Here is a 12,103-nt window from a genome sequence, read left to right as displayed (position 1 = left end):
CCTTGCAGCGCTGGGGTCCTGGGTTCAAACCCCACCAATGACAACATCTGCAAGGCGTTTGTATGTTCTCCCCATGTTTGCGAGACTTTCCTCCGGGGAACTCATTTTTCTTCCCACACTCCAAAGACATACTGATAGGAAATTTAGATTGTGAGACGAAATGAGGACAGTGCCACTAATGTCGGTAAAGTGCTGCGGAATTATTGGCGCTATATAAGTGAGTAAAATAAATAAATATAAATTGATGCCACCTTTGTGGTATCTGCCCATAATTTTTTAAAATGTTTGCTCTTCAAGTTGGGTATCCTTCATTTGTGTTGCTTGAATTTGGCAGAGCTCTTAGAGCACTAGGCCTATGCCTGTCAGTTATCCACCAGTTACTGATCAAACTTTAAGTAAGAAATATTGCTCCAAGCCCTGTCCAATGCTTAAATGTGGCATGGTTTCAGGACCATGCTATTAGCATAAAGAATTTATATTGTGAAATGTGGACTCCTGGCTGGAGCACAATACTAGCACAAAATAATTTAAAGATAAAATGTGGCCTGCTTTATGTAGCACGGTAGTAACAGAAAAAAATAGATTTTTTACTGTGAGCGATCCTTGGATACAGCAGAATCTCAGAGCAAAAGAATTACAACCTCAGATGTGGCCTACTTTTTGTAGCATGGTAGTAACAGAACAAATTTATATTTTATCATGTCAACCCCTGTATGGAGAAGAATATCAGCACTAAAGAATTAAAATATGAAATGTAGTCTGCTGTATATACCACGGTAGTAAGAAAACCAATTTCGATTTTATCATGTGTACCCCTATGTGGAGAATTATATTAGCACCCAAAAATTTGAAACTGACATCTGGCCTGCTTTATGACGTTAGTAACAGAAGAAAGTATTTTTTTTACTGTGGATGAGGCCTGTATAACATAGAATATATGTAAATCTTCACCATATATAAATTATAAATATAGCTCCAAGATAGAAAATAATACTAATTCACAGACTTATCCAATTGGAGTAATTCTAAAAATCAACTGTTAATGGTTATAGATTAAAACTTCATCAAACACTATTATAACATTAAAAATCAGTGACTAAGGCTTTTATCATTGTGGATTAAAGTCACTATGGGGTGTTGTTAATAACAGTCAGGTTGCCATAAATTTCTTGGCACTTCAGAATTTTTTATCTGGTAAATTCTAACTGTAGAATCAACACGACTGTCAATCAGTTCTGACACTGACCACTTGATTAGTCAGGCAAAAAATCTTGTTATTACTCAGTTTTAATTATCTTTAAATACTACTAATTTTTTGTCCTGATCACAGTTTGAGTGTGGTATAGTGATCACTAGATGGTTATATAGCGCCCATAGTATACATCACAGATCTCCATATGATCAGGACAAATATTAGACACTCCTATATCAAATGGCTGTGCTAAGGCTTATCCCTTCAGTTGCTAATATGCACAGGTGTCTAGTCTAATGGCTATGATAAGGTAATGCACTGTTCACTGATAAACATATTGGCAGGCTGCCAATATGTTTATCAGTGAACAGTGCATTACCTTATCATAAAAATAAGAGAGACTGCTAGCCCCTGATGATCACAGCAGTCAGAAAAAAAGATGATGAAACGCATAGGGCTTTACTAGTGATAAGTTTAAACATCCAGGGTGTTAGAATCCACAAAATAGCGATTAGACTAGACACCTGTGCATATTAGGAACTGAAGGGATATGTGTGTGTATGTACAGTATGTGTATGTGTGTATGTAGGGTATGTGTATCTGTACGGTATATGTGTGTGTATGTACAGTACATGTGTCTGTACAGTATATATGCACAGTATGTATATAGCATGTGTGTGTATGTACAGTGTATGTATGTACGGTATATGTTTATGTATATGTGTGTATGTATCTCAGTGAGGAGGCCCAAATAAAACTTTTGCTATGGGGCACTGTGATTTCTATGTTCGCCCCTGCTTGCAGGGTGGCAAGAGTGAGGGAAACCTGGCCTATTGCACGTAGCCCAAGGCTCTGGGGATCCCATTGCCAGATTGCCCTAATTATAAATGGTGTGCCGGGTACGGGGGGGTGGGGCGACACATTTCTTGCACAGGGGCCCCAAGTTGTCAGTGTCCGCCCTTGCCCTACCTTATCACGTTAGTAACAGAAGAAAGTATTTTTTTACTGTGGATGAGGCCTGTATACAATAGAATATATGCTCCAAGAAATTTCAAAATGAGATCTAACCTGCTGTATCACGTTAGTAACAGTAAAAAATATTTTTTTTACTCTGCATGAGCTCTGCATAGCTGAATTTCACCGCCACAAAATGACAAACTGAGATATGGCATGCTGCATCATGTTAGTCACAGAAAAAAATAGATTTTTAAAGGTGTACTCGTGCATGGAGTACAATAGAAGCAGTACACAACAGACTTCTATGAAATGTGCCCTGCTGTCTTTGTCTGGACCTCACTAATGGCACAAGAAAAAAAATCTGCTGGAAGGTCTTTTTCACAGCCACACAGGACCCTATCTATTTAAACTATCTGACTTAGGGTATGTGCCCACGATGCAGAAATGAAGCAGAAAATTTCTGCAGCGTTTCTGCATGTTCTTGGCAGTAAAAACACTTGTGGATTTTACACGCGTTTTTACATGCGGATTTGACTTGCGTTTTTCAAATGCATTGGGACCTCAAATAAGCATGCAGAAAAACACAAATAATGGACATGCTGTGGATTTTTCTGCAAGGAAAATCCGCTACGGAAAATTCCGCAGCATGGGCACAGAACATGCAGATTTTCATTGGGGATCATGGGGCACGGATTACCAAGCGTTTTGCAAGCATTTACGCTGCCTTAGGCTGTGTGCCCACTATGCGTTTTGAAACGTTTTTGCTGCAGAACTTCCGTATCGTGGGCACATACCCTTAGAAGCAACCGCCTAGCTAACTAGCTAAAATCTCTAATGAATCCTGGAGCAGACCAGGAGCATCTTCTCTGTGCTGTTCCAGTGACAAAACGGCGCTAAAACAACATGGCTGCTTTTTATATAGAGAGGGACATGTGATTTTAGCAGTCAATGGCACAAGCCCTTGTGTTTGGACATTGTGCATGGTTCCTGTGCCCTGATTAACTAGTCGCAATTTGCGGCTAAACTCTATAGAAAACCTTTGGAGGGAGTTGAAAGTCCATGTTGCCCAGCGACAGTTCCAAAAGAAACTGCTCTAGAGGAGATCTGCATGGAGGAATGGGCCAACATACCAGCAACAGTGTGTGCCAACCTTGTGAAGACTTACAGAAAACATTTGACCTCTGTCATTGCCAACAAAGGATATATAACAAAGTATTGAGATGAACTTTTGCAATTGACGAAATACTTATTTTCCACCAAAATTTGAAAAATATTTCTTTCCAAATCAGACAATGTGATTTTCAGGATTTGTTTTCTCATTTTGTCTCTCATAGTTGAGGTCTGCCTATGATGTCAATTACAGGCCTCTCTCATCTTTTTAAGTGGGAGAACTTGCACAATTGGTGGCTGACTAAATATTTTTTTCCCCACTGTATATAATATAATATGGTACTTCTAAAATTCAATACATATATACAAAAGCTTACCAAGTGACCGATTGCCCACCTGACAAAAAATTAGGAGTAACACTGAAGTGAAATATAGAATATATATTTTTATTACACACAAAATAAAAAACATATTAAAACAGGAAAAAGGTGCTAACAGAATGAAAGACTTATCGGAGCCTTCAAATATATATATATATTTTAATATGTTTTTAATTTTGTGTCTAATAAAATTTATATTTTATATTTCACTTCAGTGTTGCTCCTAATTTTTTGTCAGGTGGGCGACCGATCACTTGGTAAGCTTTTGTATATATCTCTTCCACAGTACATTACTTGATATTTTCCATGTACTTGTTGACCAATTCATAATTTTTAATGGTGATCTGTAGTTAGAAATAGTTTCACCATTGAAAGAAATGCAAAAGTGCAAAAACGCATCAAAAACTGTAAGTGTGAACATAGCCCAGGGTGTTGAGTAGCATTTTTGTTTTTGGCTATTTATTTTGCCTTATATATATGTCATTACCTGGAAAGAATGCTTCTTAACATTTTTTCCAGGAAAATCCATTTTTGCTTAGTTTTTGTATGTTTAATTGTCAGTCCGTAAAAGTGGCGTAATACTCTGACAACAAGCAGTGACCTGGGAGTATGAGATTCTTCCAGGGGTCTTCTCCATGCTGTTCCCATGTCATTTGAGCACTGTTTCCATCGATTTGACCAATTTTTAGGCCCCCTCCAGACCTGTGGGGGAAGCTGCCGGAAAAATGCTCAAGTTTCCCATTGACTTACATTGGGCTCGTTACTCGGGTCGAGCACGCGATCATTACGATTTGCTCGACCCGAGCAACAAGCACCTGAACATTTTAGTGCACAGTGCTCACTCAACACTAGTAATAACCCTGACAGGCTAATTAAGGTCTAAAACCCCACTGTATATATTTTGCCTAAAATTCGAAGGAAATGTGTCATCTTTAACTTTAGGCCTTTTAGAGATCATTTCATCTTCAACTTGCCTAACTGTTCTCAATTACAGTAATTTTGACCAGGGGTGCCACTGTACATATTAGAACACCTCTATTTTGCAGACACTCTAGTATACTGTAGATAGCGTGATTTTAGAGATTGACTCTTGTATGAACATTACTGGAAAGAACATAGCCTTCTAAAATATGGTGGTACACTTGCACTATAGAAATTTTCTAGAATTACAGTGTGGAAAATTAATATTTATTTATGTAGCCAGCTATATATATGGTCATCACTGTTTAAAAAAGTTATTTAAACAACGTACATAAAATATCAAATGTAGTTCTGAGGAACAGTCAACTACCGTAATTCAGAGTCATTCCTTTATCATCAGTTGCATGCTGTTTTCATTAGAATAGAAATTATGGGAAACAAATTAAAGCAAGGAACCAGATATAAAACACACAGAGGGAAAGTGCTAATCTGAATCACAGCTGAATTTGAGAGAGAGATACACTGTGACATTTCAGCTAAGGGACCTTTCGAAGCAATGAAAAATAAAATGAGCTGGAGGTTCTTAACTCAACTTGTTGTACTTGAGTCTGAACTGAGTTATATTGCTTAAATGTCACTTGGGGAACCACTACATGTCACTTTTCCACTTCATATTTTAATAACTTACCTCTTTGCACTAGTATAAAAGATTCTTATGTTACGTGTTGAAATATGTTATGCATATGAGTTGTAAGCTGCAAAGTCTTGTCTACCCCACTCAAGGTCACCAGCTGGGAAACTCGCACATGGCTTCAAAACCATACAGAGGGAAACTACAAAAAATAAAGATTGAAATTTAGCTAAGTCGCATGTTGTCCTGTAAAATATTTTTGTTAATATAAAATTTTCTCTGTATAGTTACATTTTTCTCAGCAAACAGGGCATGCCAATGCCACCATTGTGTTACCATGAAATAAGTTAAAAGAATAGCTAGGTAGCCAACTTTCATATTTTAAACACAAACACAATTTTATAGGAAATTCAATCACGAAAACATATGTTCTGGAGTTTAAGATAATATCAAAACTCATACTAGAATAATACAATTTTCAAGGTCCGCTTTAGTAGAATTCAAACGAAAACTACAAAGATACTACAAATTTATTTAATATGTCACCTAAATAGTGTTATTATATGTCAGGGTCGCTCCAAAGGATAATGTCCCAGGTCGGAGAGTCACTTTAACATTTTAACAACCACCGATAAACATTAAAATGGCAGTCATGGAGGGGCCTTATTTCGGTTCGCTGTTTTAAAATGGTGATCAGGAATAAGTGAATAGTGGCCCTTCCTGTGGGTGAAATTCCCATGGGTAACAGCTGTATAGGTCAGCTGACACCCTGTGGCATTGGATTCGACTGGTTTCGGAACAGATTGTTGCCGATTAACCCCTTAAATAATGCTATTAATTATGACAGTGGCATTTAAGTGGTTAAAAGGGAGTTAAACCACTGTGATTGCAATGGTTGCCATGGTACCCCTAGGTCATCTGATGACCCCAGGATTTGGTGGCCTGTTAGATCCTGCTAAAAGCAGAGTGAGACACTGGCAGGTCTTATGTACTGCCGTGCACGAGTATTGTAATGCATGAGCCAAATAGCCGAAGTAAAAATATACATTTTCCACAGTGGGGCAGATTGAAAAAGTAAAACAAAATAAATAAAATAGAGTACAGATCAAAAGTTTGGACACACCTTCTCATTTAAAGATTTTTCTATATTTTCTTGACTATGAAAATTGTACATTCACACTGAAGGCATCAAAACTATGAATTAACACATGTGGAATTATATACTTAACAAAAAAGTGTGAAACAACTGATAATATGTCTTATATTCTAGGTTCTTCAAAGTAGCCACGTTTTGCTTTGATGACTGCTTTGCACACTCTTGGCATTCTCTTGATGAGCTTCAAGAGGTAGTCACCGGAAATGGTCTTCCAACAATCTTAAAGGAGTTCCCAGAGATGCTTAGCACTTTTTGGCCCTTTTGCCTTCACTCTGCGGTCCACCTCACCCCAAACCATCTCGATTGGGTTCAGGTCAGGCGACTGTGGAGGCCAGGTCATCACTCTCCTTCTTGGTCAAATAGCCCTTACAAAGCCTGGAGGTGTGTTTGGGGTCATTGTCCTGTTGAAAAATAAATGATGGTCCAACTAAACGAAAACCGGATGGAATAGCATGCTGCTGCAAGATGCTGTGGTAGCCATGCTGGTTCAGTATGCCTTCAATTTTGAATAAATCCCCTACAGTGTCACAAGCAAAGCACCCCCACACCATCACACCTCCTCCTCCATGCTTCACGGTGGGAACCAGGCATGTAGAGTCCACCCGTTCACCTTTTCTGTGTCGCACAAAGACACGGTGGTTGGAACCAAAGATCTCAAATTTGGACTCATCAGACCAAAGCACAGATTTCCACTGGTATAATGTCCATTCCTTGTGTTCTTTAGCCCAAACAAGTCTCTTCTGCTTGTTGCCTGTCCTTAGCAGTGGTTTCCTAGCAGCTATTTTACCATGAAGGCCTGCTGCACAAAGTCTCCTCTTAACAGTTGTCAAAGAGATATGTCTGCTGCTAGAACTCTGTGTGGCATTGACCTGGTCTCTAATCTTAGCTGCTGTTAACCTGCAATTTCTGAGGCTGGTGACTCGAATAAATATCCTCAGAAGCAGAGGTGACTCTTGGTCTTCCTTTAGTGGGGCAGTCCTCATGTGAGCCAGTTTCTTTGTAGCGCTTGATGGATTTTGCAACTGCACTTGGGAACACTTTCAAAGTTTTCCCAATTTTTCGCACTGACTGACCTTCATTTCTTAAAGTAATGATGGCAACTCATTTTTCTTTACTTAGCTGCTTTTTTCTTGCCATAATACAAATTCTAACAGTCTATTCAGTAGGACTATCAGCTGTGTATCCACCAGACTTCTGCACAACACACCTGATGGTCCCAACCCCATTTGTAAGGCAAGAAATCCCACTTATTGAACCTCATAGGGCACACCTGTGAAGTGAAAACCATTTCCGGTGACTACTTCTTGAAGCTCACCAAGAGAATGCCAAGAGTGTGCAAAGCAGTCATCAAAGCAAAAGGTGGCTACTTTGAAGAACCTAGAATATAAGACATATTTTCAGTTGTTTCACACTTTTTTGTTAACTATATAATTCTACATGTGTTAATTCATAGTTTTGATGCCTTCAGTGTGAATGTACAATTTTCATAGTCATGAAAATACAGAAAAATCTTTAAATGAGAAGGTGTGGCAAAACTTTTGGCCTGTACTGTATGTAAAACAAAAACACGCACAAAAATCAAGAAAAGTCATTTCGCCACTAAAAACACAGCCTTTGTGTGAAAACAAGACTAAAATAAAAAACATATGTGTATCGACGCGACCCGAACGATACAACAATCATGTATTTTATTTTGTATGGTGAACTTTTTTTATATTTTTTTAATTTTTTATAAAAAAGCATTTTTACTGTGATGGTAGCAAAACATAAAAAAATTATATAAACCTAGTATCTCTGTAATCACACTGACCCGAAGAATAAAGTCATCTTATTACTAAAACTGCAAGGTGAACCGCACAAAAATATAAACTATTCTTGTACCACTGTTTATTTGTTCATTCTGCCTCCTAATTGGAATAAGGCTTGGTTCACATTTTTCCTGCACTCATCGCTGAGCACTTACATCGGCGTTTCCGTGTAGATCCCAAAAATCGCGATTCAGACAAAAACCCCAATGGAACCACTCACTATATTGAGGCAGATGGAGACACTTTGGACTCCGTCTGGTCTCTGTTCCGGTTCTGTCCCACCATTTTAGGCATGTTTTTAGCACACATGTTCTGTGCATGCCTAAAAAGATGAATACCGTCGGAACAGACACCAAGCGGAGTCCAAAGTGACTTCATCTGCCTCATTATCATGAGTGGTTCTGTTGGAGGTTTCATATGAATTGCATTTTTGTGGGATTTACATGGAAACCCAGAGGTAAGTGCTCAGTGTAGAACACAAGAATGTGCTCTTATACTGAAAGTGATCAAAAAATTTGATGAACCCCAAAATGTTACCAATAATAACCCTAACTTATCCCTTACAAAACCAGCCCCCACTCAGGTCTGTCATCTGTCGTTGGTAATATAAAGGTTCCCACATTAGTGGAATAGCAAAGACTCTGGAAAAGCGACATGGCTCCCACCTACACATGGCTCCCACCAACACAAGATTTCACCTACAGTGAAATCTGCACTCCCAAATCCAAATGTCGTATAACAATAACTGGAAATCCTTTAAAATCTATAATATTTATTGCATATACATTAAAATATAATCAAGGACACTGTAAAAAACACACCAATATTATGTATTATATGAGTGTCCTAAATAGCCAAAGTGACAATGTGCAATCACGTGTTTTGCGGAGTGTCCTTGATTATATTTTATTGTATATCTAATAAATATTGTAGATTTTAAGGGATTTTTTATGTAAAACAAATCCAAATATCCCCTCCTTCTGAGTCCCACTATGACTAAACTGCAGTAAGCGGCCACATGTTTGGCATTATTGTAGCGGGGAGACCACACTTAACAATTTACGGGGGGTGTGTCTCCAGAATCACAAACTGGACACAATGTATGAGGGAACTACAATATGTGGGGGAACTACACTGCATTGAGACACAATATACTAACCAAAATCCCACAATGTCTGTCCGCTATTTCATCCTTCTTCTCTGCTAGATTTTTAAAACTTAACATGGATAAAACAGAATTCATCATCTTTCCACCATCTCATTCAACCCCCCATCTGACCTATCTATCAACGTCAATGGCTGGTCCCTCTCCCCAGTCCAGCAAGCTCGCTGCCTTGGGGTAACCCTGGACTCTGATCTGTCTTTCAAACCACATATCCAAACCCTTTCCACTTCCTGCCAACTCCAACTCAAAACATCTCCTGGATCTGCATATTCCTCAACCACGAATCTGCAAAAACACTAGTGCACACCCTCATCATCTCCCGCCTCGACTACTGCAATCTCCTGCTCTGTGGCCTCCCTTCTAACACTCTCGCATTCCTCCAATCTATCCTAAACTCTGTTGCCCGACCTGTCCCCATGCATGCAAAGCCATCCACAAGCTGTCTCCTCCATACATCTGTGACCTAGTCTCCAGGTACTTACCTGCACGCAATCTCTGATCCTCAAAAGATGTCCTTCTCTACTCCCCTCTTATCTCCTCTTCCCACAATCACATACAAAATTTCTCCCGTGCATCCCCCCTACTCTGGAACTCTCTACCCCAACATATCAGACTCTCGCCTACCGTGGAAACCTTCAAAAGAAACCTGAAGACCCACCTCTTCAGACAAGCGTACAACCTGTATTAACCATCGCTCCACCATACCGCTGCATGACCAGCTCTACCCTCATCTACTGTATCCTCGCCCATCCCTTGTAGTCTGTGAGCCCTCACGTGCAAGGTCCTCGCTCCTCCTGTACCAGTCACCGTCACGTTTTGTTCAAGATTATTGTAATTATTTTTGTATGTGTACCCCTTTCACATGTAAAGTGCTATGGAATAAATGGCGCTATAATAATAAATAATAATAATAAAAATAATGTATGGGCACTAAACTGGCAGAATTGCAATTTTCGGAAAAAAGCATGGCATGGATGTTACAAAATACTGCAGCCATAGATGAATTCATTGAGAGGTATAATTTTTACAATGGGGTCACTTTTGTGTTTTTTTCTGCTCTTCTGGCACCTTCGGAACTCTACAAATGTGGCCCTTAAACTATTTTAGCAAAGTTTGTGCTCTAAAAGTCAAATAGCGCTCCTTCCTTCTCCGCCCAGGCGTGTGGCCAAACAGTGGTTTGTGACAACATATAGGGCATCGGAGCGTTCTGGAGAAATTGTGCAATAAATTATGGGGTCCAGTTTCACCTATTAACTATTGCGTAACTGACAGATTTGCAGCAAATAAAAAAATTACATTTTTATCACTAAAATTTTATATTTCCACTTCCCAATGTTATAAAATTCTGTGAGCCACCTGTGGGTTCTAAATACTTACTACACCCCTAGATGAATTCCTTAACCCCTTTCTGACATTAGACGTATCCATACATCCCTGTGGCTTGGTACTTACCGACATGCGACATATATGTCCCGGCGATTTTGCGTGCACAGAGGCTGTGCGCAGGTGCTCGCTGCTGGGTGTCAGCTGATTCTGAAAGCTGACACCTGGCACTTAGTGAAGGGAGTGGTGCCTGCACAGCTCCCAGCACTTTAACCCCTAAATGCTGTAATCACTGTGATCGCAGCATTTAGCGAGCGAGCAGAGGGACAGATGCCCCTCTGCTCTTGGATGTCATTGCGGGGTCCTGATTGTCGCCATGGTGACTCGATGTCATCATGACGACATCCGGGACAACAGGCACTAGCAAGGTAGTCAGATCATGCGCAGTGTATGATCTAACCATCTTGTGTCTGCAGAGCTGACAGCTATAAGGCATAGCAGTGATCCTGCACTGCTATGTCTTATAACAGCGATCAGCCTGCAGAAAGTGAAAATCCCATAGTGGGACTAAGTAAAAAAAAAAAAAAAAAGTTGTAAAAATATTTAAAAAATAATAATAAAAAAATGAATAAAAATATATTATAAATAAATATTATTCTGAAAAAAAAACAAACAATAAAAGTAAACATATTTGGTATTGCCTCGTCCGAAATGACCCGACCTATAAAAGTGTCCCAGTAGTTAACCCCTTTAGGGAATACAGTTGAAAAAAAAAAAACGAGGCAAAAAAGATGCTTTATCATCATATCACCAAAAAAAAAAATGGAATAAAATGCAATGAAAAAGACAAATGTAAATAAAAATGGTACCGCTGAAAATGTAATCTTGACCCGCAAAAAGCTCAATCAGCCAAAAAATAAAAACGTTATAGCTCTCAGAATAAAGTGATGCAAAAATAATTATTTTTTCTATAAAATAGTTTTTACTGTTTAAAAGCGCAAAAACATAAAAAAATATATAAATGTGGTACCGCTGTGATTGTACTGACCCGGAGAATAAATCTATCGTATCAATCTTACCACACACGGAATGGGATAAAAAAAAAAAAATACAATTCCTGAATTGTTGGTTTTTGTTTATTCTGCCCCCCAAAAATCAGAATAGAAAGAGATCAAAAAATGTCATGTGCCCGAAAATGGTACCAATAAAAACGTCAACCCGTCCCGCAAAAAACAAGACCTCACATGACTCTGTCGGCTGAAATATGGAAAAATTATAGCTCTCAAAATACAGTATATCAGTGCAAAAACTAGTTTTAGTAAAAAAAAAGTATCTATTAGTGTGTGACAGCTGTCAAACATAAAACCCCAATATAAATCTGGTATCGCTGTAATCACACCGACCCGAAGAATAAAGTTGTCTAATCACTTATACCGCACGAGGAATGGCGTAAAAAATAA

The 12,103-nt window shown here is 38.8% G+C and overlaps 1 long non-coding RNA gene across 1 annotated transcript in view; it reads right to left on the bottom strand.

Annotated features, from left to right (window-relative positions):
* LOC141166066 (uncharacterized) overlaps nucleotides 1–11,023 on the bottom strand; it is a 184,204-nt gene extending 173,181 nt beyond the window's left edge. Inside the window, exons 1-2 of the long non-coding RNA XR_012251245.1 lie at nucleotides 10,773–11,023; nucleotides 5,249–5,393 (exon numbers count right to left, since the gene is read on the bottom strand). This is a non-coding gene — a long non-coding RNA (uncharacterized lncRNA). The remainder of the gene's footprint in view (nucleotides 1–5,248; nucleotides 5,394–10,772) is intronic.
* Between the last annotated feature and the right edge of the window lie 1,080 nt (nucleotides 11,024–12,103).

Source organism: Phyllobates terribilis, unplaced genomic scaffold (assembly GCF_046119375.1).
Source record: "Phyllobates terribilis strain yellow unplaced genomic scaffold, ASM4611937v1 Scaffold_1__5_contigs__length_1240528914, whole genome shotgun sequence".
NCBI classification, from domain to species: domain Eukaryota; kingdom Metazoa; phylum Chordata; class Amphibia; order Anura; family Dendrobatidae; genus Phyllobates; species Phyllobates terribilis.
This window is presented reverse-complemented; position numbering and strand designations above follow the sequence as displayed.